The 25,589-nt window shown below is 36.4% G+C and overlaps 1 long non-coding RNA gene across 1 annotated transcript in view; it reads left to right on the forward strand.

Moving 5' to 3' along the window:
* Positions 1 to 340: 340 nt before the first annotated feature.
* The window catches only part of LOC117098701, a 176,933-nt gene continuing 151,684 nt past the window's right edge, over positions 341 to 25,589 (forward strand). Inside the window, exon 1 of the long non-coding RNA XR_004443549.1 lies at positions 341 to 554. This is a non-coding gene — a long non-coding RNA (uncharacterized LOC117098701). The remainder of the gene's footprint in view (positions 555 to 25,589) is intronic.

The following is a 25,589-nucleotide window of genomic DNA, read 5'->3' on the forward strand; positions in this document are numbered from 1 at the left end:
GCGGAGCTTGCAGTGAGCTGAGATCCGGCCACTGCACTCCAGCCTGGGTGGCAGAGCGAGACTCCGTCTCAAAAAAAAAAAAAAAAAAAAGAAATGTGTGCTAGTTTTGCTGTCACACCTCAAACTGCAAAAGTTACAGCCACAGTGTATAATAAGTGTTTAGTTAAGATGGATAAGGCATTTAATTTGTGAGTATGAGACAGCCAGGTACGTACCACCGGGTGCCCGGGAAAACTCCAGCCGGCCTGCGCACTGGGGGCAGCTTTGGGAAGTTCCTGCCCTTTGCAGCGGGGAAGAGCCTGGCTCCTCCTCTTCCTGTGTAGAACCTGGGATTCAAACCGCCAGGCAAAGCGCCCTAGCAGGGACTCTGAACTAGTGAGTGTCTGTTTCCCGCTTTTCTTTCTTTCCACCCAATAAAACCGTGTCTTACTCATCATTGAAATTGTCTGCGAGCCTGAAATTTTGTGGCCGTGGGACAAAGAACTCCGTCTTTAGCTGAACTAAGGAAAAGCCCTGCAACAATTTTGGCGCGCAACGTGGGGACTTGAGAAGCGGTGAGTGAAATGGAGACTCAAACACTCTCACTGTGGTTTCTAAGCCTTTTCATCCTGGGACTTGTGAGGGTGGGGGATGGGGGAAACCATCCCCCACCCCGTGTCACTCCAAGGCCTTTTCGTGGCCTTTTCCTTCCTTTTTCGAGTCAGATGGGTGAGCAGCGGCTCCCCTCCACCCTCCCATTCTTGCCAGGGCTGGGACTTAGGGCCCAAGGGTCCCACACAGCTGGCAGGCTGGCGTTTTCCACCATATTTCCTGAGGCTTTCCCTTCCCCAGCCAACGGGTTTTACTCCGTCAGACAGTGATTAAGCTTTTCTCCTGGTAGAGGAAACAGTTGTATAAGAATAAGAGGTTCTTCTCTAGGCATTTTTAAACCTTTTTTTTTTTTCCCCCTCTTCTCTCCCCTGTCAGCAGTTAACCTTATTTTTTCCTTTTAGAAGACATTTTACTAGGCCAGGCTCCGCAGCTATCACTGTTTGTATTCTCGGCAAAGTTTTGGTTGTCCTACTGTGGGGTAAGACATAGTAAAATTATAATATTTTGGTCTGAGACAGCATTTGAAAGCCCAGGGTGGCCAGGCGCGCTGGCTTCTGCCTGTAATCCCAGCACTTTGGGAGTCCGAGGCGGGTGGATCACGAGGTCAAGAGATTGAGACCATCTTGGCCAACATGGTGAAACCCCATCTCTACTGAAAATACAAAAATTAACCAGGCCTAGTCGCACAGGCCTGTAGTCCCAGCTACTTGGGAGGCTGAGGCAGGAGAATCGCTTGAACCCGGGAGGCGGAGGTTGCAGTGAGCCGAGATCGCGCCGTTGCACTCCAGCTTGGCGACAGTGAGACTCCGTCTCAAAAAAAAAAAGCCCAGGGTTTAGATGGCGCTTTTACTCTAGTTCAGGACCTTGTAATAGACAACTCAAGGGAAAGAGTGAGGCATTCTGCTTCCTGTGAGCCCTCAAGAATGATGTCCTTCTAACATTCACAGTTCCACTGTTTTGTGGGTCTGCCTCATCATCATCAGACTGTTTTAAATGTTTGCTGCTGCTTCTACATCCTCTTCCCACATCTGAATTAAACTATCCTTAGTGTCTCTTCCCCTTTCCCTTTGGCGGGACAATACTTTTTTTGTTCCTTGCACAACTTTACCGTCGTCTTCTAGGGTCATACCCTGTTCAACTCCTTTCCCACTCTAACTCCATGAGTGTGGCCAATGACAGCACCCCATCCCCTGAGCCATAGAGGCAGACCTGTGCCTGAGATCTGAGCATTCATGGGAATGACTACCGCCCTTGCTGTTTTGATGGGTTCGAATGCCAGCAAATCAATCAAAACACTTCACTGAAATTTTTCTGATTGAAGTGAATAGAGGAGAATTTCCCCACCCACCATTTCTGAGTAAGTTTGAAAATATATAAGCATTGATTCTCTACTCCTGAGGTTATTCCATGTGAGAGAACACAGAGGAAGCACAGATAAATAAACAGCAAGAAAGAGACTGCTGACAGCTTTTGGAGGCTGGAACTATTTATACCAGGGTTATCTATCTCATCTTTTTCTACAGATTTCCTTAGATCAGTTTTTTGTTGTTGTTGTTTTACTTAAACAGGTTTAAATTTTCAAATGAATACTGTCCAGTATAACACACAACCTCATCACGCTTAATTCTACCAAGTTCTGTATGTTAACTACGGCTATTCTATTTAGACATAGGAAAGTTTGAAACTCACCCTCCTAGCCCATGCTGGCAATTTTTCCAATATAAATAAACATTTCTGCTCTCTCTCTTTAGCCTAGAGAATTTTCATAACCAGAAAGAAATGTTCTTTTGGCTATAAAGTATCTATAGGTTATAATGGCAGGAGCAGTATAAATAATAAGACAACATACGTTTGTTTTCAACAGTAGTAATCAGAAGATTCAATATACATTTCTAACACTTTGAAGGATAAATTATAATAAAATGGCTAGGGAGAATGTAGATGATACATATAAATCTACTGAATAAACTGCATTAAATATTATAATTGCAAAAAGATTTGGAAAGTAACTTCTTTTCTAGTGCCCATGGATCACTTATAAAAATTGATTGTGTATCAGAGAAGAGAGAACTCCTCAGTAATTACTTCAGAGCAGGTTTTAAATACTGAGGTTTATGCAATAAGTAACTACTTATGAAATGTAAAAATATTCAATCATTTGTATATTTTGAATCACTATCCTATATAACTCTTTGTTCTAAAAGAAATCAAAATGTCAATTCTTAGCATTAGGATAAGGATAATAGTACACAACAAAATCTGTGGTTCTAGTAAAAGCAAATATCTATGAAAAAGTACACCATTAAATACATTAATATTAGCAAAAAAGAGGAATTATCTAGATGTTCAATTAAAATTGTTTTTAAGTAGAACAAAGTATTATTGGAGATAAAGTAAGGATGATGAAGTGGAAAACAGAGAATTCATATAGTTATTTGCTCCCATTCATATACCTAACAATAGGCAGGGCCAAAACAGCTTCAAACACCATACTTTGAAATGCTTCATTATACCTCATCTAGTACAATCAGCAAAAGAAAGGGTACATGTATACAAAGACAGTCATGGAAAAGTCAAATGAAGAAAAATATTTGTTGATTTAAAAAGAATAGGCTCTCCTTGACAACATATAAAGAAGTAAATTCCAGGTAATTTTTTTGTATTTTATATATATAATTATATACAATTATATATGATTACATATACAATTATGAATGTAATCTATAATTATATAAAACATTAAATATATATAATTTAGAAAATAATATTTGCATACATTAAGGTGAGTGAAAATTTCTTATGGAGGGAATAAAATCCAAAAACCTTAAATGAAAAAAAGGAATATTGCATAAAAATAAATATTCTTCCATGGCAAAAGACATTGAACATGATTGTTAAGAAAAAAGGAGCTGATATAATGAGGAAATTTTTTGACATGTATGTAGACAAAGGATTAGCAGTTCTATACACCAACTGTAAATTCATTGTAAAAGAAGCAACTTCAAGAAGTATAATTAGGAAAAGAAAATAGAAAACAAATTCATGTGAGTGGAAATGTAAATAATGGAAATGGACAGTAAGTAATGAAAAAATATGTTCAGGCTTGCTGATAATCAGAAGAATGCAAATTATAAAATGAGAATTTGTTTTTTATCCATCAAACTGGTAAAATTTAAAAGTATGGTAATATTAAGATTTAATATTGGATATAAGGAAATGGACAGTCTCAGACATTACCATAGTGTGAATGAAGTATCTGGCAAAGCATACAGAAATGAAGACAATTAAGTGAAAATATGTACATGGTAGTAAAAGCTGGAAATTCCCACAAACAGAATGTTAGATATGTAACTAGACATATAAGTCATAATACTGAGGAATGGCAAAAAAACAGCAATTACCTACACACAATATATAACCTAAAATATATGATTTTAGTGGACAACTATATGGTAATACAATGGAAAAATCTTCCTAAAGGATAACTTTCTTGGAAAATGCAAATAATCATTTTAGAAATATACACCTGAGCAGCTGAATTAATGAGAGAATAAAATTTAAAAAGACATTATCAAATAATTACTTTTATAAGAACATCTAAGTTCAGAGAGTTGCATGAATGGATTTGTCATATCTTCAGGGAATAGTTACTTCCCGTGGGATTTAAACTGTTCCAGAAATTAATAAACAATGTAAATATTTTAAATTTGTTATGGTATATATACACACATTCAGAAGAGTACCTGTATCCTAAATGATAAATATTAAGTGAGTGCCTCTGTAACCATTAGGCAAGTCACAAGATGGAATGTTTTCTGTACTCCTGATGCTCTCCAGGTATGTCTTCCCCTCATGGTCTTTTCACTCTCCCAAGGCCATAACCAGTATGGTAACTTTTGAAAATAACTTTCTTCTATTTGTTTATGGTTTTAACTTATAGGAGCGTCATCAAATGATATAGCTTAGTTTTTCATCATTTTAAACTTTATATAAATGTATGTATTCTGGCTGAATTCTTTTATTCCACATTTTGTTTGTATAATTTATTTGCATTGTTGTTATTACCTGTGGCCCTAGTACATTCACTTTTGTCATATAAAGGACATTGTATGGAAAGTCTACAAGTAAGCTATCCAGTTTATTGTGGATATTTTTTACTTTTTTTTCTGTTTTTAGTTTATTTCAAATATTATTATTATGAACATCTTTGTACATGTTTCCTGGCATATGGGCATATATTTCTTCAGAGCATACTCTCAGATCTGAAATTGATAAGTTATGAGATATGCCTGTCATTAAACTTACTAGAGAATGTTATGTTGCTTTCCAACGTTGTATTCCAATTTGCCTATTATGTAGTAGGGCATGGAAATTTCTGTTGCTCTACAAGTTTGTCAACACCTAGTATTGACAGACATTTTTTATTGTTTGGCAATATGGTGGTTGTGATTTTAAATTTGACTTACTATTGGGGTTCAGTATTTTTACCTACATTTATTAATTATTTGGATTTCCTCTTTTGTTAAATCCCCATTCAATTATTTGGCCCAGGAAGGAGCCAAGATGGCTGATTGTACACAGCCACGAAGAGTGTCTCCCACTGATATACTAGACCATCAAAAAAACTGGAATACTCCAGGCATATCTTTAGAAAAAAGGCATTGAGAACGAACAGAGGGAGGATACAGATCCTGGGCTGAAGAGTAAGGCAGCTGGGAAACGTGCACAGAGCTACTGTGTACTAGGACTCATTCCTGGACCCCAGTGGTTCCTGGGGAAGAGGTGAGTTAAATGAGTAAGGAGTGAGCATATTATATTATACTGCCAAAGATCTCCAGAATCCTAGCTGCAGGAGTCCTAACAACCCCCACGGACACAAGCTGAAAGGGAAAGCAGTTTGGAGAGGTAGCAGGGACAGGACTTTAGCCTGTGCAAAGCCCAAAGGGTATGGCATGGGAATGGCTGCAGTGGAGCATGAGCTGGAATAGCCATCCCCAAAGGCTTGCCACACTCTTCTAGGTGGTTTTGGCCTTTGTTGATGGTTGGACCTGGATGGAGTTGGGCTCTCTTGCCTGTGAGATGAAGCCAGTCTGATCTGAACTCCCTTCTGTCTTCCAGGCTCTCATGGAGTCCCTGCCTGGCCACACCCACTTGTAGCCTCAGGTGCCCAATAAGGTGCTTCCTAGCAGCCAACAACAAGGCTACTTCACTGGCAGACTGCACGTGACCATCATAGAACTCCATCAGAAGGAACCCTGTCAATGCACAACCACCCACCCGTAGCCTCCCCCCACCATTTTGTTGTCATACACTCATCTGCAGCCCTTGTGCACTGCATTGCTGTCATGTGTGCAAGTAAAACACACCACCCCTCCACCACCAGCACACAAGCATGGCCCACCACTGCCATTGACACACATGTACTCCACTGCCACCCCGTCTCCCTTCGGAACCACATGCCCACTGACACATGTGCACCCTGCCATGCCACTGCCACTACTGGCATGTGCATATGAGCTCAGATCCTCTGCCACTGCCCCAATGAAGCATATTAGCTTCCACTCCCCATTGGAGTGTTGTTGCCAGTGGACCAGGAATACCTCAGCCCCTCCAGTTCAGCAGGTGCTTAACCTTGAGGGGCCAGGGAACAAACCCATAGGCTTGGTACCAGACCCCAGGGTTAGAATCCACAGCTCATGAGTGCCAAGCAAAGCCTTGGCCCCCTGAAATCTGCCAGAAACAAAGCCAGTCAATTCAACCTACCTTATACCACAGTCAAACCCTCAAGGTAATTAAATAATATAAAAGAAAAAAAAATCCAAAGAAAAGCAATTTCAAAGACCACATGACCATCAGCCCACTCAGATGAAAGAGAAACAGTTCAAAAACTCAGGGAACTTAAAAAGCCATAGTGTCTTCTTATATCCAAACATCCACACTAGTTCCCCTGCAATGGTTCTTATCCAGGCTGAAATGGTCAAATGACAGACATAGAATTCAAAATCTGGATAGGAAAAAAGATCATTGAGATTCAGGAGAAAGTTGAAACCCAATCCAAGGAATCTAAGGAATCCAATACAATGATACAACAGCTGAAAGATTAAATAGCCATTTTGAAAAAGAACCAAACTGATCTGATAGACTTGAAAAACTCACTACAAGAACTTCATAATACAATTGGAAGTATTAACAGCAGAGTACACCAAGCTGAGGAAAGAACCTCAGAACTCGAAGAACAATTTCACAAATCAATTTAGTCTGATAATAAACAAAAAGGAATTAAAAATAATGAACAAAACCTCAAAGAAATATTGGATTATATAGGGACAACCTATGATTCATTGGTGTCCCTGAAAGAGAGGGGGAGAGAGCTGCCAATGTGCAAAACATGTTTGAGAATATTGTTCATGAATCTTTCCACAATCTCAATAGAGAGGATAACATTCAAATTCAGGAAATGCTGAAAACAGGTATGAGATACTATACAAGATGACCATCCCCAAAACATATAGTCATCCGATTCTCTGGGGTCAGTAAGTAAGAAAAAATATTAAAGTCAGTTAAAGAGAAGGGCAGGTCACTTACAAAGGGAACTCCATCAGGCTAATAGGAGACATTTCAGCAGAAACCCTACAAGCCAGAAGTGATTGGGGGCCTATATTCAGCATTCTTAAAGAAGAGAAATTCCAACCAAAAATTTTATATCCAGTCAAAGTAAGCTTCATAAGTGAAGGAGAATAAAACCCTTTCAGGCAAGTGAATGCTAAGGGAATTCATTACCATCAGACTGCCTTACCAGAGGCCCTTATGAGAGTGCCAAACATGGAAACAAAAGACAATTACAAGCCACCATAAAAACACACTTAACTACATAGATAACTGTCACTACAAAGCAACTACCCAATCAGGTCTTCATAACAACCAGCTAACAAAATAATTACAGGATCAAATCTGCACATATCAATATTAAAATTGAGCATAAATGAGCTACATATCCCCACAGAAAAGGCACAGAATGGCAAGTTTGATAAAGAAGCAAGACCCAACTATATGCTGTTTAGAAAACACCCATCTCATATGCAAGGACACCCATAAGTTCAAAGTAAAGGGATGGAGACAGATCTATAAAACAAACAGAAAACACAAAGAGCAAGGGATTGCTATTCTAATTTTAAACAAAACAAACTTTAAACCAATAACAATTTTAAAAAGGACAAATAGGCATTATATAATTATAAATAGTTCAATTCAACAACAAGATTTAACTATCTTAAATATATGTGCACCCAACACTAGAGGAGCCAGATTTATAAAATAAGTTCTTAGAGACCTACAAAGAGACGTACATAACTGCACAATAATAGTAGATGTCAACACCCCACTGACAGTGTCAGACAGATCATTGAGGCAGAAAATTCTCAAAGATGTTTAATACCTGAACTTAACACTTGACCAAATGAACCTAACAGTCACCTACAGAACACTCCACCTCCAACAGAGTATACATTCCTCTCATCTACACTAGGACATACTCTGAAATTGAACCCACGATTGGCCGTAAAACGGTTATCGACAAACTCAAAAAAACTGAAGTCATACCAACCACACTGTGAGACCACAGTGCAATAAAAATAGAACTCAGTTCTTAGAAGCTCTCTCTAAGCCATATGATTACATGGAAATTAAACAGCCTGCTCCTGAATTGCTTTTGGGTAAACAATAAAATTAAGGCAGATATCAAGGAATTCTTTGAAACTAATGACAACAAAGATACAGAATACCAGAAGCTCTGAGACACAGCTAAAGCAATGTTAAGAGTAAAGTTTTGCTGAATGCCAACATGGAAAAGTTAGACCTAGCATCACACCTAGAGGAAGGAGAAAAATAAGAGCAAACCAGCCTCAAAACTAGTAGAAAACAATAAAGAACCAAAATTATAGCTGATCTGAATGAAATTGAGATGCAAAAAGGCATACAAAAGATGGACGAAACTAAAAGTTCTTTGAAAGAATAAATCAAATAAAATTAAAAGAATAAATAAATAAACAGACTAAAAACCCAAAAGTCAGTTCTTTGAATGAATGAAGAAAAAATAAATAAAATTGATAGACTGCTAGCTAGACTAAAAAAGAAAAAAAAAAAAGAGAGAAGATCCAAATAAACACAATCAGAAATGACAAAGAGGACATTGTTATCAATGCCACATAAAAATAAAAAATAAAAAACCTCTCGAAGACGAGTATAAACACCTACATGCAAACAAATTAGAAAATCTAGAAGAAATGAACAAATTCCTGGAAACATACAATGTCCCAAGATTGAACAAGGAAGAAATTGAAACCCAGAATAGACCAACAACAAGTTCCAAAATTGAAGCAGTAACAAAAGGCTACCAACCTGAAAAAGTCCTGTACCAGACAAATTCACAGCTGAATCCTACCAAACATATAAAGAAGAGCTGATACCAATCCTACTGAAACTGTTCCAAAAAATTGAGGAGGGACGCTTCCCTAACTCATTATATGGGGCCAGTGTCATTCTGATACCAAAACCTGACAGAGACACAAGAAGGGAATATTTTAGACCAATATCCCTCATGAACATAGATGCAAAAATCCTCAACAAAATCATAGCAAACCGAATCCAGCAGTACATCAAAAAGCTAATCCACCATGATCAAGTATCCCTGAGATGCAAGATTGCTTCAACATAGTCAAGTCAATAAATGTGATTCCTCACATAAACAAAGCTAAAAATAAAGACTATGTGATCATCTCAATAGATGGAGAAGACTTTCAAACCTTCAATAACCCTTCATGTTTTAAACCTTCAACAAACTAGGCATTGAAGGAACATACCTCAATATAATAAGAGCCATCTGTGACAAACCCACAGGCAACATAATACTGAATGAGAAGAAGCTGTAAACATTCCCCTTGAGAACCAGAACAAGACAAGGATGCTCACTCTAATCACTCCTATTCAACATAGTACTAGAAGTCCTAGCCAGAGCAATCAGGTGAGAGAAAGGAATAAAAGGCATCCAAATAACAGAGAACGTCAAACTGTATCTCTTCACTACATCTCTTCACAGATATATCTTCACAGATAATATAATTTTATTATACCTAGAAAACCCTGTAGTCTCTGCCCAGAAGCTTCTAGATCTGATAAACAACTTCAACAAAGCTTCAGGATACAAAATCAATGTACCAAAAGTCAATAGCATTTCTATCTACCAACAATGTCCAATCTAAATGTCAAATCAAGAATGCATATCCCATCGCAATAGCCACAAAATATAAAATGCTTAGGAATACAGCTAACCAGGGAGGTGAAAGATACCTACAATGAGAATTACAAAGCACTGCTGAAATAAATCAGAGATAACACAAACAGATGAAAAAATATTCCATGCTCATTGATAGGAAGAATCAATACTGTTAAAATGACCGTACTACTCAGACCTATTACAGACTCAATGCTATTCCTTTAAAACTACCAATGACATTTTTTACAGAATTAGAAAAAAATTCTAAAATTTATATGGAACCGAAAAAGACCCTGAAAATCCAAATTCAAAGCAATCCTAAGCAAAAAGAATGAAGGCCTCACACAAACCAAAACAGCATGTTCCTAGTACAAAAACAGACACACAGATCAATGCAACAAAATAGAGACCCCGCAAATAAAGCCACACACTTAAAAACATCTGATCTTTGACAAAGTCATCAAAAAGCAATGGGTAAAGAACTCCTTATTCAATAAATGGTGCTGGGATAACTGGCTAGCCATATGCAGAAGATTGAAACTGGACCTCTTCCTTTCATTATAGACAAAAGTCAACTCAAGATAGACTAAATATTGAAATTTAAAATAGAAAACTATAAAAATTCTAGAAGAAAACCTAATAAATACCATTCTGGGCATAGGCTCTTGCAAATATTACGAAGATTCTAAATGCAATTGCAACAAAAACAAAAATTGACAAATGAGACTTAATTTAACTAAAGAGCTTCTGCAGACCAAGAGAAACTATCAAAAGAGTTAACCAACAACCTACAGAATGGGAGAAAATATTCACAAAATATGCATTTGACAAAGGTCTAATGTCCAGAATCTATAAGGAACTCAAACAAATTAACAGGCAAAAAACAACCCTATTTTAAAAAGGTCTAAGGACATAAACAGACACCTCTTAAAAGAAGACACACACACGTGGCTAACAAGCATATGAAAAAAATATTCAACACCACTAATCATTAGAAACATGCAAATCAAAACCACAGTGAGATACCATCTTATACCAGTAAGAATAACAATTATTAAAAATTTAAAAGTAACAGACACTAGCAAGGTCACACAGAAAATGCTTATACACTGTTGGTGGGAATGTAAATTAGTTCAGCTACTGTAAAAAGCAGTTTGGAGATTTCTCAAAGAACTTAAAAACAGAGCAACCATTTGACCCAGCAGTCCCATTACTGGGTATATATCCCACAGAATATAAATCATTCTACCAGAAAGACACATGCAGGCATATGTTTATTGCAGCACTATTCACAATAGCAAAGACATGGAATCAACCTAGATGCCCATCAATGGTGGACTAGATAAAGAAAATGTAGTACATATACTTTATGGAATACTATGCAGCCATAAAAAGAACAAAATTATATTCTTTGCAGCAAAATGGGTGGAGGTGGAGTGCACTGTCCTAAGCATATTAATACAGGAACAGAAAACCAAATAACCGCATGTTCTCCCTTATAAGTGGTAGCTAAACATGAGTACACAGGGATGCGAAAAAGGGGACATTAGACACTGGGTCCTACCTTGGGATGGAAGGTGGGAGGAGGGTGAGGATTTTTTAAACTATTGGGTACTGTGCTTATTACCTGAGTAATGAAATAACCTGTACACCAAACTCCTGTGACGCAATTTACCTATATAACAAACCTGCACTTGTACCCCTGAACCTAAAAGTTGGAAAGAAAATAAAGAAAAAATTCTATCTAGCCAAAAAAAAAATTTTTTAAGCAAAAAATAAAATTTCGTGCACATTTCTATTGTGCTTCTTAAAAATAGTGATTTGCAAATGTTCTTTACACAAGTTTTCTATTAATCATATGTAAGTATTCTTCCTCATTCTTTGGCTTGTATCTCTTTGTGGTATCTTCTGTGATTTAGTATAGTTGGATTTATCATTTTCCTTAATATACAGACATTTTGGTCCTGTCTATGATAGCTTTTTATCTCCTAGTTAAGGATATTCTATATAATCTTCTAAAAGCCTTGTAGTTTGCCTTTTCCATTTAGGTCTACATGTATTCATTGGTTTTTATGTATTGTATGATGTCTAATGCCATTTTCTCTATATAGAGGTCTTATTGTCCAGTATCACTTATTGAATACCTTTGTATATAATGAGTATGCATGTAATCAGGATCTGTTTCTAGTCCCTTTATTCTGTTGTGTCTAGCTCTGCACTGTCTTAATTACTGGGACTTTATAATAAACCTTGAAAATTGTAGGAAAAGCTCTCACACCTCGACTAAGCTTTTTTAACCTTTTACATCTTTATATAAATTTGGATTTTGGTTAGGATTGCAATTCATCTTTAAAACAATTTGTAAAATGAAATACATTAAGAACACGCATCTAAGGTATCCTCCTCTCTTCTGAGGAATTATTTTATGAAAAAAATGCTTTCTATTGAATCTTATGCTTTAAAGATTCTCCATTAAAAAGATCCATCCATTTCAATCTTCATGTATTGCAAGTCTATGTTTCTCAGACTCATGATCTATGTAAGAAACAGATGAAATTTTATAAGGCTATTCTAATATTGGCACTATAACAATATTCATCATGTTTAGAATGAATTATTTTTATGTAATGAGGATTTTAGGGAAGTTTTTCTCGGTTATTGACTCTGTATGAAGAAACTGTGTGCCAAGTTCTGCAGAATAAATTTAGTCCCTTGATTTTAGATAAATATATTTAAATATTACATGAAATTGAGAAGTGGTGCAAACTGATATTTTGAAGGCACAGCGCTTCTGAATTATGTAATATGGGAATTTATATCCTTCATTAATATGTTTTAGCATTTTGTTATAGACATAATGTGTTAATTATAGGTAATTTAGAAAGAACAGCATAGAGAAATAAAAAAGAACAATTAAAAAACCACCCAAATGACTTCACCCAAAATTAATATTTTTAAATATTACGATAAACCAAATTTCCTTCCTGAATTTATATACAGCCATATACCCCTATCTACTACATGTCCATATATCTTAAAATCAGTATAAAATAATTATTTCAATAAATTGGCACCAAAGATCCTTTGATAGTTTTAAAAACAAAGTATTTCATATTTTCAAAAACAGGCATTTTTAATTCTGTATAATTTTCTTTGGAGCACAGGAAAAGATGAAAGACTATTCAATTTATTTTCTGAAGTTAGGAAAACCTTGAAGTCAAAATATGACAATCAGTGCGAGTAAAAAAAAGACAAAATTCATTTAAGAATTTAGAAAAAAAGTATGTAAATGAAGTACCAGAAAATACATTATAACATCATATTAAAAGACCAGTCTACCGTAATCAAGTAGAACTTATCTTAATGATGAGAGGATGTTTTAAATTTAGGAAATTTATAAAAATATTTTGCAATATCACCAAGTCAAATAGGAAAACAAGAGAAACATTGGCTAATAGTGAATAAAATAATAAATCACAAATACTGGACAAATTATACAATTTCATCACTCAGCAACTGTCATTGTTATGTATCTAAAAACTTGAGACAAAAACCAAGTATACTTAATACAAGAATGGACTCTGAATGAAATCTATAAAACATATGTAGGAATCAATAACTTTATGTCCTAGGAAACAGTTTATGTGACCAAAATTTCATTTATAAAAACTGTAAAAATTATAAGACATATATAAATAATGTTAACAAGAAATGTGGATAATCCAGATAAAGAAAATTAATTATTCAAGCCATCTTTTATGTCTGTTACTTAAACTCTGTAGGAAAACATACCACGTTCCTGAATAGTAAAGTTGAATATTGTAAAATGTTGATTGTTCTTCAGTTAGTTTTATTGGTTTAATTTAATGTGAAAAATAATCCTATTATGTTTTTGTGGTATTTTTTGAAATTTATGTTACTTGACAAATAATAATAATAGTACATATTCATGGGGTACACAATATTTCAATACATACAATGTGCAGTAATCAGATTAGGGTAATGAGCACATCATTTATTTATTTGTGTTGAGAAACATTTATTTCTTTATTTTGAGAACATTCAGTATCTTCCTTCTAGCTATCATAAACCTTATGTTATTGTTAACTATATTCAATCTATAGTGGTTTAGAACACTAGAACTTATTCCTCCTATTTAGCTGTCATTTTGTGTCCTTATCAAATCCCTATGTATTTTATCCTTTCCCCTTCCTTCCCAACCTGTAGTATCTTCTATTCTATTTTTTTTTTTTTTTTTTTTTTTTTTTTTTGAGACGGAGTCTTGCTCTGTCGCCCGGGCTGGAGTGCAGTGGCCCGATCTCAGCTCACTGCAAGCTCCGCCTCCCAGGTTTACGCCATTCTCCTGCCTCAGCCTCCGGAGTAGCTGGGACTACAGGCGCCCGCCACCTCGCCCGGCTAGTTTTTTCTATTTTTAGGAGAGACGGGGTTTCACCGTGTTAGCCAGGATGGTCTCGATCTCCTGACCTCGTGATCCTTCCGTCTCGGCCTCCCAAAGTATTCTATTTTTCACTTCTGTATCAGCTTTTCTTTAAGTTTCTACCTATGAGTGAGAATATGTGTTTAGCTTTCTGTTGCTGGTATACTTTACTTAACAATAATGTCCTCTAGTTCCATCCATGATGTTATGAATGACAGAATTTCATTCATTTTTATATCTGAATAGTATTCCATTGTGTTTATATACATTTTCTTTATCAGTCTTTTCATGAACACCTAGATTGATTCCATATCTTGGCTATTGGGAACAGTTCAGCAATAAACATGGGGCTGCAGGAATTCATTTGATATATTGATTACCTTTTGGGGGGTAAATACCCAGTAGTAGTGGGATTGCTAGATCATATGGTAGCTCTATTTTTGTTTTTTTGTTTTTTTGTTTTCCAGAAATCTCTGTACTGTTTATCACAGTAGTTGTATAATTTGCATTCCCAACACCACTGTATTTGAGTTCACTATTCTCTGCATTCTGACTAGCATTTGTTATTTTTTGGTCTTTTTGGTAATAGCCATTTCCACAGGGGTAAGATATCTCATTTTGATTTTCATTTCCCTGATGATTAGTAATGTTGAGCATTTTTATATGCCTGTTGGCTGTGTGTATGTCTTCTCTTGAGAAATGTCTATTCATGTCCTTTATCCACTTTTAATGGGATTATTGGTTTTTTATTGTTCAGTTGTTTGAGTTCCTTGTATATACTAAATATTAGTCCCTTGTCAAATGAATGATTTGCAAATATTTTCTCTCATTCAACAGATTGTGTCTTCACTCTGTCAATTGTTTCCTTTACTGTGCAGAAGCTTTTTAGTGTAATATAGTCCTATTTGTCTCTTCTGTTTTTGTTGCCTATGTTTTTGAGGTCTTAGCCATAAAATATTTGCCTGGACGAATGTACTGATCTAGTGGTTTTGCAGCATCAGGTCTTATATTTAAGTCTTTAATTTATCTTGAGTTGATTTTTGTATATAGTGAGAGATGGGTACAGTTTCATTCCTCTGCATATGGATATCCAATTTTCCCAACAACGCTATTGACGAGGATGTTCTTTCCCCAATGTATGTTATTGGTGCCTTTATTTAAATTCAGTTGGCTGGAAGTATGTGGATTTATTTCTGGGTTGTATATTCTGTTTCATTGAATCTGTGTTGCTGTTTTTATACCAATACCATGCTATTTCATTACTATGGCCTTGTAATAAATTTTGAAGTAAGGTAATGTGATGGCTCTAGTTTTCTTCTTTTTACTCAGCATTGCGTTGGCTATTCAGGCTACTTTTTGGTTTCATATAAATTTTAGAATTTTATTTCTGTGAAAAATGACATTCATATTTTGATAGAGATTGCATTAAATATGTAGATTGCTTTGGACATAGTTGTCATGTTAACTATATTAAGTCTTTCAATCCTTGAGCGTGAGATGTCTTTCCAATTGTTTGTGGCCTTCTCAGTTTCTTTCATCAGTGTTGTGTAGTTTTCTTTGTAGAGTGAAATTTACTTATAGATATTTTAATTTTTTTGTAGATATTGTACATGGGATTGCCTTCTTTCTCTGCTGGTTCATTATTAGTGTATAGAAATGTTACTGATTTTTGCATGTTGATTTTGTATCCTGCAACTTTGCCGAGTTGATTTATCAGATGTAAGAGTATTTTGGAGTTTTTAGGTTTTTCTAGATACAAGATCATGTCATCTGCAAAAAAGGAACATTTAACTTTCTCTTTTCCAATTTGAGTGTCTTTTTTTTCCTCTCTCTCTCTCTCTCCCCTGTTTGATTTCTCTGGCTAGAACTTCCAGTACTGTGTGGTGAAAGTGGGCATCCTTGTCTTGAGCCAGTACTTAAAGAGAAAGCTTTCAGCTTTTCCCAATCCAGTGGAATGTTAGCTGGGGGTTTATTGTGTATGCCCTTTATTATGTTGAGGTATGTTCCTTCCATGCCTAGTTTGTTGAGAGTTTTTATCATAAAGGATGTTGAATTTTATTAATTGCTTTTTCTGTATCTATTGAGATTATCATAGAGTTTTGTCCTTCATTCTGTTAATGTTATACATTATATTTATTGATGTCATTTCTAAATTTATTCATTTGGGTCTTCTATCTTTTTTCTTGGTGAATCTGTCTAACAGTTTTATTAATGTGGTTTATCTTTTCAAAAAAGCAACCCTCATTTCATTTGTCCTTTATATGCTTATTCTCCATTTTATTTAGTTCTGCTCTGATGTTATTATTGCTTATCATCTGCTAATTTTGGCTGTGGATTGCTCTTGCTTTTCTACTTCTTTCACGTGCATAATTAGATTATTGTAAATGTGTCTACCTTTTTAAGGTAGACACTTATTACTGTAAAATTCCCTCTTAGCAGTACTTTTGCTGTATTCCTTAGGTTTTGATATGTTGTGTTTTTATTTTTATTTGTTTCAAGAAAATTTTTTATTTCCTCTTTAATTTCTTCCTTCACCAAGTGGTCTTTCAGAAGCATGTTGCTTAATTTCCATGTATTTGTACAATTTTCCAAGTTCCTCTTGTCATTGAATTATTGTTTTGAGCCATTGTGGTTTGAGAAAATACTTGATATTATTGAGATTTTAAAAACTTTTTGAGACTTGTCTGGTATACTAACATATGGTTAACCCTAGAGAATATTCTCTGTGCTGTTGAGAAGAATGTGTGTCCTGTAGCTGTTGGATAAAATATTCTGTACATATGTATTAGGTTTTTTTGGTCTAATGTGTAGTTTAAATCCAATGTTTATTTGTTAATTTTCTGTCTAGATGATCTATATAATGCTGAGAGTGAGAGGGTGGAGTCTCCAACTATTATTGTATTGGAGTATTTTCTTTTAGACCTAATAATATATGCTTCATATATCTGGGTACATATGTTTATAATCATTATATCCTCTTGCTGAATTGATCTTTTTATCATAATAAAATGATCTTCTTTTTCTCTTTTTTACAGCTTTTAACATAAATTCTGTTTCATCTGACATAAGCATAGCTGCTCTTGCTCACATTTGGTTTCTATTTACGTGGGGTATCTTTTTCTATCCCTTTACATTCAGTCTACCTGCGTCTTTAGAGGTGAGATGAGTTTCTTATAGCAAGCATATAGTTGGGTCATTTTTTATCCATTCAACCATTCCATATCTTTTTTTTTTTTTTTTTTTTTTTTGAGACGGAGTCTCGCTCTGTCGCCCAGGCTGGAGTGCAGTGGCCGGATCTCAGCTCACTACAATCTCCGCCTCGCGGTTTCACGCCATTCTCCTGCCTCAGCCTCCCGAGCAGCTGGGACTACAGGCGCCCGCCACCTCGCCCGGCTAGTTTTTTGTATTTTTAGTAGAGATGGGGTTTCACCGTGTTAGCCAGGATGGTCTCGATCTCCTGACCTCGTGATCCGCCCGTCTCGGCCTCCCAAAGTGCTGGGATTACAGGCTTGAGCCACTGCGCCCGGCCCCATATCTTTTAAGAGGAAAGTTTAATCTGTTTACATTTTAAGGTTATTACTAGTATGTGAGGGCTCATTCTTGTCATTTTATTAATTGATTTATGGTTGTTTAGTATATCCTTTGTTTCTTTCCCTCTTATTGTTTATCATTGTGGTTTGGTAGTTTTCTTTAACATTTGAGTTCTTTCTCTTCCTTCTTTGTGTATTTTCTTTACCAGTGGGTTTTAACTTTCATGTATTTTCATAATGGCAGATATTGTCTTTTCACTTCCAGGTGTGGACTGCCTTAAGCACTTTTTGTAAGGCCCTTTTAGTGGTTTTGAATTCCATCAGATTTTGCTTGTCTGGTAAATACTTTATTTCTCCTTCATTTATGAAGGATAACTTTGCTGTGTATAGTACCTTGATTGACAGTATTTTTTAATTTTTATTTTAGCTGTGTATACACACACACACACACACACACACACACACATACATACATATCCCAGTCTCTCCTGGCCTGAAAGATTTCTGCTGAGAAATCCACCATTAGTCTGATGGGTGTTCCTTTATAGGTGACTAGATGCTTTTCTCTTGCTATTCTTAGAATTCTCTTTGCCTTTGACTTCTGACAGTTTGACTGTAATGTGCTGTGAAGAGATTTTTGAATTTTCTGTCCCTTTCACTTTCTCTTCACCTTCTGAGACACCTAAAATTTTTATATCGGGTGACATTTTGAGTCCTGTATGTCACATAGGTTTTGTTCATTCTTTCTTATTCTTTGCTTTTTATGTTTGTCTGGAGGTGTTGTTTCAAAAGATATGACTTCAAGTTTTGAAATTTTTTCTTCTGCTTGATCCAGTCTATTGTTGAGGCTTTTCAATGTACATTGTATTTTATTTTAAAATTCTCAAGTTCTACAATTTGTTTGGTTCTTTTTTATGATGTGTAACTTTGCTAAGTTTTTTATTCATATTGTGAATTGTTTTTATAATTTTTTGTGTTTTTTTTTATATTAAATCTCACTGAGCATCTTTAGTGTCATTATCTTGAATCCTTTTCTTTCCTGGAATTATAAAATTTATTTTTCTTTGGAATCTGTTTCTGGAGAATTATTGTGTTGCTTTGGAGGTGTCACATTTCTTTGTCTTTTCATGTTTCTTATGTCCTTATGTTGATATCTGCACATGTGGTATATCTTTTTCAATTTTTTATATTTGCCTTTGTAGGGGAGGATGTTTTTCTGAAGATATATTTATAGTGTTGGTTAAGTAAGGCACTTGATTCTGAATATGTCCACAAATGCAGCCTCCATATCATTTATTTGACTGTATGCAGCATCAGTGATGTTTGTTAGGGTGCTGTGGTTAATGGAGGCTATGGTGAAGTTTTGCTGGGGACAGGGCACTAGATGGACCTGTACTCATGCCCATTGGTGGCAGTAGTGGGCCAATTATGCCAATTTTTTGGCCCTAAAGTGTCATACACCGGCACCAGTGTTAGAGGGTCCAGTCAGGCTAATTCTTGGGCCTCCAGGCAGCTCGTTCAGGCATTGGTAGTGACAGTGATGGGCCAGGCAGGTGGGCATGTTCTTGGACCCATGAGCAGTGGATGTGGAATGGATAATGGCAACACAGTGGGAGGGCAACCCTCTGGCTTCTGAGTAGTTCACTCTGGTGTTTACAGTGGCTGTGACAGGCTGGGAAAGCCAGTCCCCAGGCTCACAGGTAGCTCATGTGGGTGGGTGTCATCTGTACCAGTAGCAGCAGATTGGGTGAGCCCAACTTCAGGTACCCAGGAGGAGTGCTTCAGTCCAACAGTGGTGGACTGGGCTGGGCATTCCCCAGGTCTCTGGATGGCATGCTTGGGCTGTAGGTAGGTGGATCTGGGCCAGGTAGACCTGTCTTCAGGCCCCCCAGCATTGCATGCATGTCCTGGCCATGGTAGGTAGTGGAGATGTAATCCCCAGGACCCCAGCAGAGTGCTTGAGTAGCAGCAGTGGCAACTGCACTGCATTCTGCTATTGGTAAGGGTGTGGTTGCTTTCAGTGGCAGCAGTTGGCTGAGAAGCATGCAGTCTTTGCTGTTGCTTTGGCCTTAGCTGCAGCAGCCTGCAGTGGCAGCATCTGTTGGTAGGAGTTTGTCCTTGGGGCATGTAAAAATGTGCACTGACTTTGCTGCTAGGGAGCAACAAGGCCATTGTCAATGTTTTGTGCTCAGTTTTTATGGCAGCAGCCAGCTATGGCAGTATCTTGGGTGAGGATGTCAATAGAGATCCAGGGATGTGGAGATGCAGGGGTTGTTGGGCCCCCCAGGCAGGATGCAATCTGGTGTGGGCTGGGGTCTCAATATGGCACCTTGCTGTAGCTACTTAGAGAGTGTATGGGACCCAGTGTAAGTTCGCTCTCTGGAGCAGTCTGTTGCATGGTCTCTAGGTACCACCGTATGTTAGTCTCAGGACCTGTGAGGGCCCAGGGGCTTTCCTATGGCTAGGATTGTAGGGATCTACAGTGAAAATGTAGACTACTTGGGATCTCTCACTTACCCCTTTTTCACATTGGGGAACCTCTCCAGCCTCCAGCCAATCCTGGCTGAACAAGCTGCCTTGCTTCCCTCTCCTTCCTTGCGAAGGGTGTTTTATTGTCACTTCTCTGTAAAATTGCAGTGTTTTCTCTTAGATTATTAGAAGTGTGATTATCTATTCACTATTTTGGTTTTTCTTTGGAAAGATCAGTAACAGATTCCTTTAGTCAGTCATCTTGAACAACATTTTCTTCTTTCATATCACAAAGTTTGAATCAAAGCCTCTTTGCACTTAGATACTAAATTTTTGTGAATCACTTTGGCCACAGACAGCAATATCAGCATTACAGAGGCTTGCTCCTTTTCCTATTTCCTCATCAGGAGTTTGGCCCTTTGGGGCCCTTTATGCTCAGTGGTACAAGTTCAAGAAAAAACAAATTAAACTAGAATTTCAAGTCCATTTTAGAATTTATTGAAGGCTTGGGACATTTTTGTTTGTTTTGTTTTGTTTTGTAATTGCATACCAATGCAGAACATTAAAAAGCCTTCCCTGGAAGCCTGATAGAAGATTTTGACAGATGATGTTTGGCACTGGAGTGACATCTATGAAAATTCCAGGATCCTGTTTGATGTAATAATTTCTACTGTCTTTAATTGTATCACTGTGTGTGTGATAGGGTTTACAGTATAAAATAACTTTTAATATCAATGTTTTATTCCAGCATAGTCTTTTGGAAGATAGTTTGGCAATATTAAAAATGCACATTTAAATATTAAATGCCCGAGATAGTACAAATGAGCGTAACGGACCTACTAATGAGTCAACAAGCTCCTCTTATGTACTAGGATGTTCTCACACGGGCAGGTAATCACAACCACGTCTCAACTCACTCCCTTGCTTGGTGGCTGCCAAAAATCTTTTGACATATGTCATAAGACACACCTGATTGCAGAAATTTGGACAAAACATGCATTTGAATTAGGGATTTTCAGAAATAGAGTGTATGCACACTTTATGTTATTTTACAAAAGTGATGTTTTCATAAGACATGCTATTTCACTTAGGGGCAATTTATTGGGACTGTTTTTCAATGCCATTAACTACTACTTTCAAACCTAATTATTTAAGGAGAGAATAATATTCATTTGTAGTTATGACATTTTTAAAATGCTTTTTATGGTTATATTAGTTGTTTATAATTCTATGCTATTGTAAATGACAGTGAAATGTAGCTAAATCTTTGTGAATACCCAGAACCATTTCTCCAGATAAATATGCAGAAACAGAGTTCTGGGGTCAAAAGATAGATATATATATCTTTCTAAAGGATTTGAATGCAAAAGCTTAAGTGCTCTACAGAAAAACCATATGCTGTCCTTCAGTCCTCAGAATGCATCATACCACCTCCTGCCTCTGATTTTCATGGTGCTGTTGGTTTTGCTACAACTAATTCCTGGCACTATTGATTCCTCACAGAGAAAGGGCTTTCATGGGGAGACTGCCACATCCTCTATCTTTGCAAATTAAAGGCAGTGTGTGGCATTTGCCAGGATCTCTTCTGCTTACTTCTTGTATTACTATAGCCTCTTCTCCAGGAAGGAATTGTAAGAATTAACCAAAGGTCTGTTTCTTCCATCTGGCCCCATCTAGAAGCTAACTAGCAAGAGATTTTCGAAGTCCATGACATGTGGGGAGCATTGATCTTCGGCTTTTAACTTCGAGATCATTTATCAATTGATCTCTTAATATCCTTTGGAAATTTGGGGGTTTTAGATAAGAATGTTTCAACAAAAGTTTTAACAAAAAGTTTTTGGTGGTTGTTGGCTCGCTTTATTAAAGTGTATGAATATAAGAAGTGACATGTCTATAATAATAAGGTTAAAATGAAATAACTGGAGACCTAGAAAATCAGTATTTATCCTTTTTCTAATAGCATCTCCTAGGTCTTCCTTGAGCCTTTGTAACTCATTTTTCCATGCACTGTCAGTGCCTAATCCTCAAGAACATACATGGAACACTGGCAGGAAAGTGTTCCTGAAAAGGTAGTAAGTGTCCTGTACAAGGGCCAGTGAAGGAGACCAGATACACACTTATAGTGGATACCCCTCTCATAGATTCTCCCACAGAGCTGAACCTGGGTGGTAGTGGACCCTGAGGTGTGATATTTCCTGCTGCCTTTCCACCTTTATCTGAGGTAGGACATATGACCATCTGATGTTCCATAGATGCTGCCCTTATCTTGCCCTCAAATAGCAATTTTATAAAATGCCAAATCAAGCCCTGCTAATAAAGCAAGAGATGAAATCCTCCTAACATTATTACAGGGTTCTAGTCAGTTCCCAAAAGGAAATCACTGGTAACACCATCACAAATAAAACCCCAAATTTTGTTTTTTCAATTTTTAGATTTCAGAAAGGTCATATTTATTGTCAGCAGATGCATTAGAGCAAAGTTCTCTTACTCTCTGTCACATCTTTATCAAGTAGCACTGGATGAACATCAGCTTTCAGTTATGATGAATAAATTGAAGTTCTAGAGATCTGGTTTAGCACCTCAGTAAATAAGATGAATAAGTTCTAAAAATCTGGTTTGCAAGCTTGTTCCTATGGTTAACAATACTGTATTGTGCATTTAAAAATGTGTTAAGTAGAAAGACCTCACATTAAACATTCTTTTTTTTTTTTTTGTAAAAAAGTAGTATTGGATGGTCTCATGATATGATCACAGCTGCTTCTGCTTGCCTCAGTCAGTCTAGGCCAGCAGTTCTCCACCCAGGAGCATGTCTCCACCTAGGAGCATGTCCTGCAGAGATTTGTGAAAGTGCTGATCCTCTGGCCCCACATCCAGAGATTCTGATTTAATTGCTCTAAGCAGGTGTAATAAACTTAAAACTTAGTCGTGCTTAAAACTCAGTCACGGGAATTAAAAGAACCAAAAGGAGAATGGTGTAGACACACGGAAAACTAATTAGATGTTAAATAAAACAGATACTCAATTTTACACTCCCTTACCAAACCACATAGCAAACCCATATTTGTGGAAATGCAAGCAATTTAATTTCATGCTTTGTGCCTTTCCCTCCTTTTCACCTTGCTCTTCCTCCCCTTCCTCTCTTTCCTCTTTTAATTCCTCCTCCCCTTCCTCGTTTTCTTCCTTTTTCTTCTTCTTTTTCTTTTAATCTAATTGCCACAGATTAGATTAAACTTTGCCCCCTTTTGGAAACCTTCCTTATGTTCCCAAAATGATTAGGTGACCCTGCTTTTGTTCTTTCATATCACATTAACCGTAGGGCTCTTATAAATTTCTTCTCCCTGTGTGTGTGCATGTTTATAATCGTCTTCATTATAAGCAGAGTTTGAGTCTGTATGGTGTGCTTAATTATTCATTTACACTTTTATGTTTTTACCTGGACTCAGTTCTGACTGCCAAGGTCCCTGGATTATTAATCGTTGTATCCCTAGCACCTAACACTCCATAAATTATCTATAAATGCTACTGAATTAATTCAGAAGAAAAAAGTGACTGCTTTTGTTTGTTGTTTGTCTTTCAGTTAATACATAGTTTACATCCTGTTTCTTTTTCTTTTGAGGCTTCCGGGGATTTTAATTGACCTAGGCACATTAATTTCAAAAAAGAAAGAAAAATAACTATATAGCTTCAGTGTTCTAACCTTCAACATTAAGTTAATGTGCTCTAACATTAACTTAGCAATTGCTATTGGGCTAACTGAAACAATCAGAAAGAAGGAAGAAAATGGTTATATATACTTGAGTTGAGAAACTTGCATTTATACTTAAAATATCAAGGAAGGTATTTTCCCCCAGAAAGCATCCATTTATAGGAAATGTTCACAGGATTGAAGTTCTTATCCCTGGCCCTTTTCCTGAATTAGAGGGCAAAATTATTCATCACCATTAAACTGTTTACATAAAAATATAGAACTGTGTTTAAGAGATGAATGTTTTTCTTCCTCATGTGGTTGTGAGAACACCAGATTGCCAGTCCATTCTTTTGACAGGTGTCTCTTGGAATGAGCCATTGAGAGGCCTGGCATGATTTGACGCCACTTTGACAGGACATTGTCTCTTATGCATGGTCGCTGAGCAAATTGGCTTAAGAATCCCTTAGCAAATTCCAAGTCAGAGTGATTTGAGGCAGCACGTCAGTTTAGATTATTCTCTCCTACAGCCTCCAGAGAAAACATGGCTTCCCTGTCAGCTCTCTGTAGACATGCTGCATGGTTAGCTTCAAATTTTAAAAAGTGAAGGAAGTGAATTTACTTTATTAAATTTCAAAAAGCAAAAGGATTTTCATAAGCATTCTTCATGGGAGCATTGGGTTACTTGAATCTAAATTCAACCTCTTCTGTTTACTAGCTACTGAACGTAAACAATGTACTTGATTTATTTAAACCCATATTTCTTCATCTGAAAAATGAGGATGATAATAATATCTACCTCTTGGATCTACTGTGTAGAAGAAATGAGCTAATTCATATAAAGTTCTTAGGATGTTGCCTGGTCCATAATTAGGGCTCAATAATGTCAACTGTCATTATTCCAAAGCCTTCCTTACCTTGTGACAGTGGGGAATGATGACCTTTATAGTCATTTGAAGAATCATTTTGTATGTAAATACATTACCACTTAGGCATAAAACATAATGCATCTACATCCTACACAGCCCCAGGCAATCTTAAGAGAATAAAAACAAATGTGCATTGAAATTCTTCATACCTTGCCATTCTCAGCTTTATTATACATGTATAACATTTATAGAAGTATCACTTTTTATTACCAAAGTAAAATATATTTCTTATGAAAACTTGAAAAGCACAAAGAACCTTGAGTGTGCACATAACAATAATTCCATGATCCAGATATAAACGCAGATAACATGAAGGTATTTATGTTACCCTTCTAGTATTTTGCAAATGCATAAAATGTATACAAAGAAAACATAATTAAGATTATGTTGTTCTTATTTTGATTATTTAATATTACTTTGTAAAAATTTGTTAATATCTTTGAATATCCCTCTAAAACTCTAGCTACACAAGTTTATTTCAATAATCTATTGGCATTTATGTTATTTCTATATTTTTTTGGAAACTCATACTTTATTTTTAAAAACAGAATTATTTGGTCCTCAGAGATTAAGACTTCTAAAAATTGAGAGATACATTAAGAAGTTGGAGTAGTCATTTATAACTTTAATTGTGTCTTTCTTAATTTCCATGAGTTTATTTTATTTTCATTAATAA

This window comes from Trachypithecus francoisi, unplaced genomic scaffold (genome assembly GCF_009764315.1).
Source record: "Trachypithecus francoisi isolate TF-2019V2 unplaced genomic scaffold, Tfra_2.0 Lachesis_group16, whole genome shotgun sequence".
NCBI lineage: Eukaryota > Metazoa > Chordata > Mammalia > Primates > Cercopithecidae > Trachypithecus > Trachypithecus francoisi.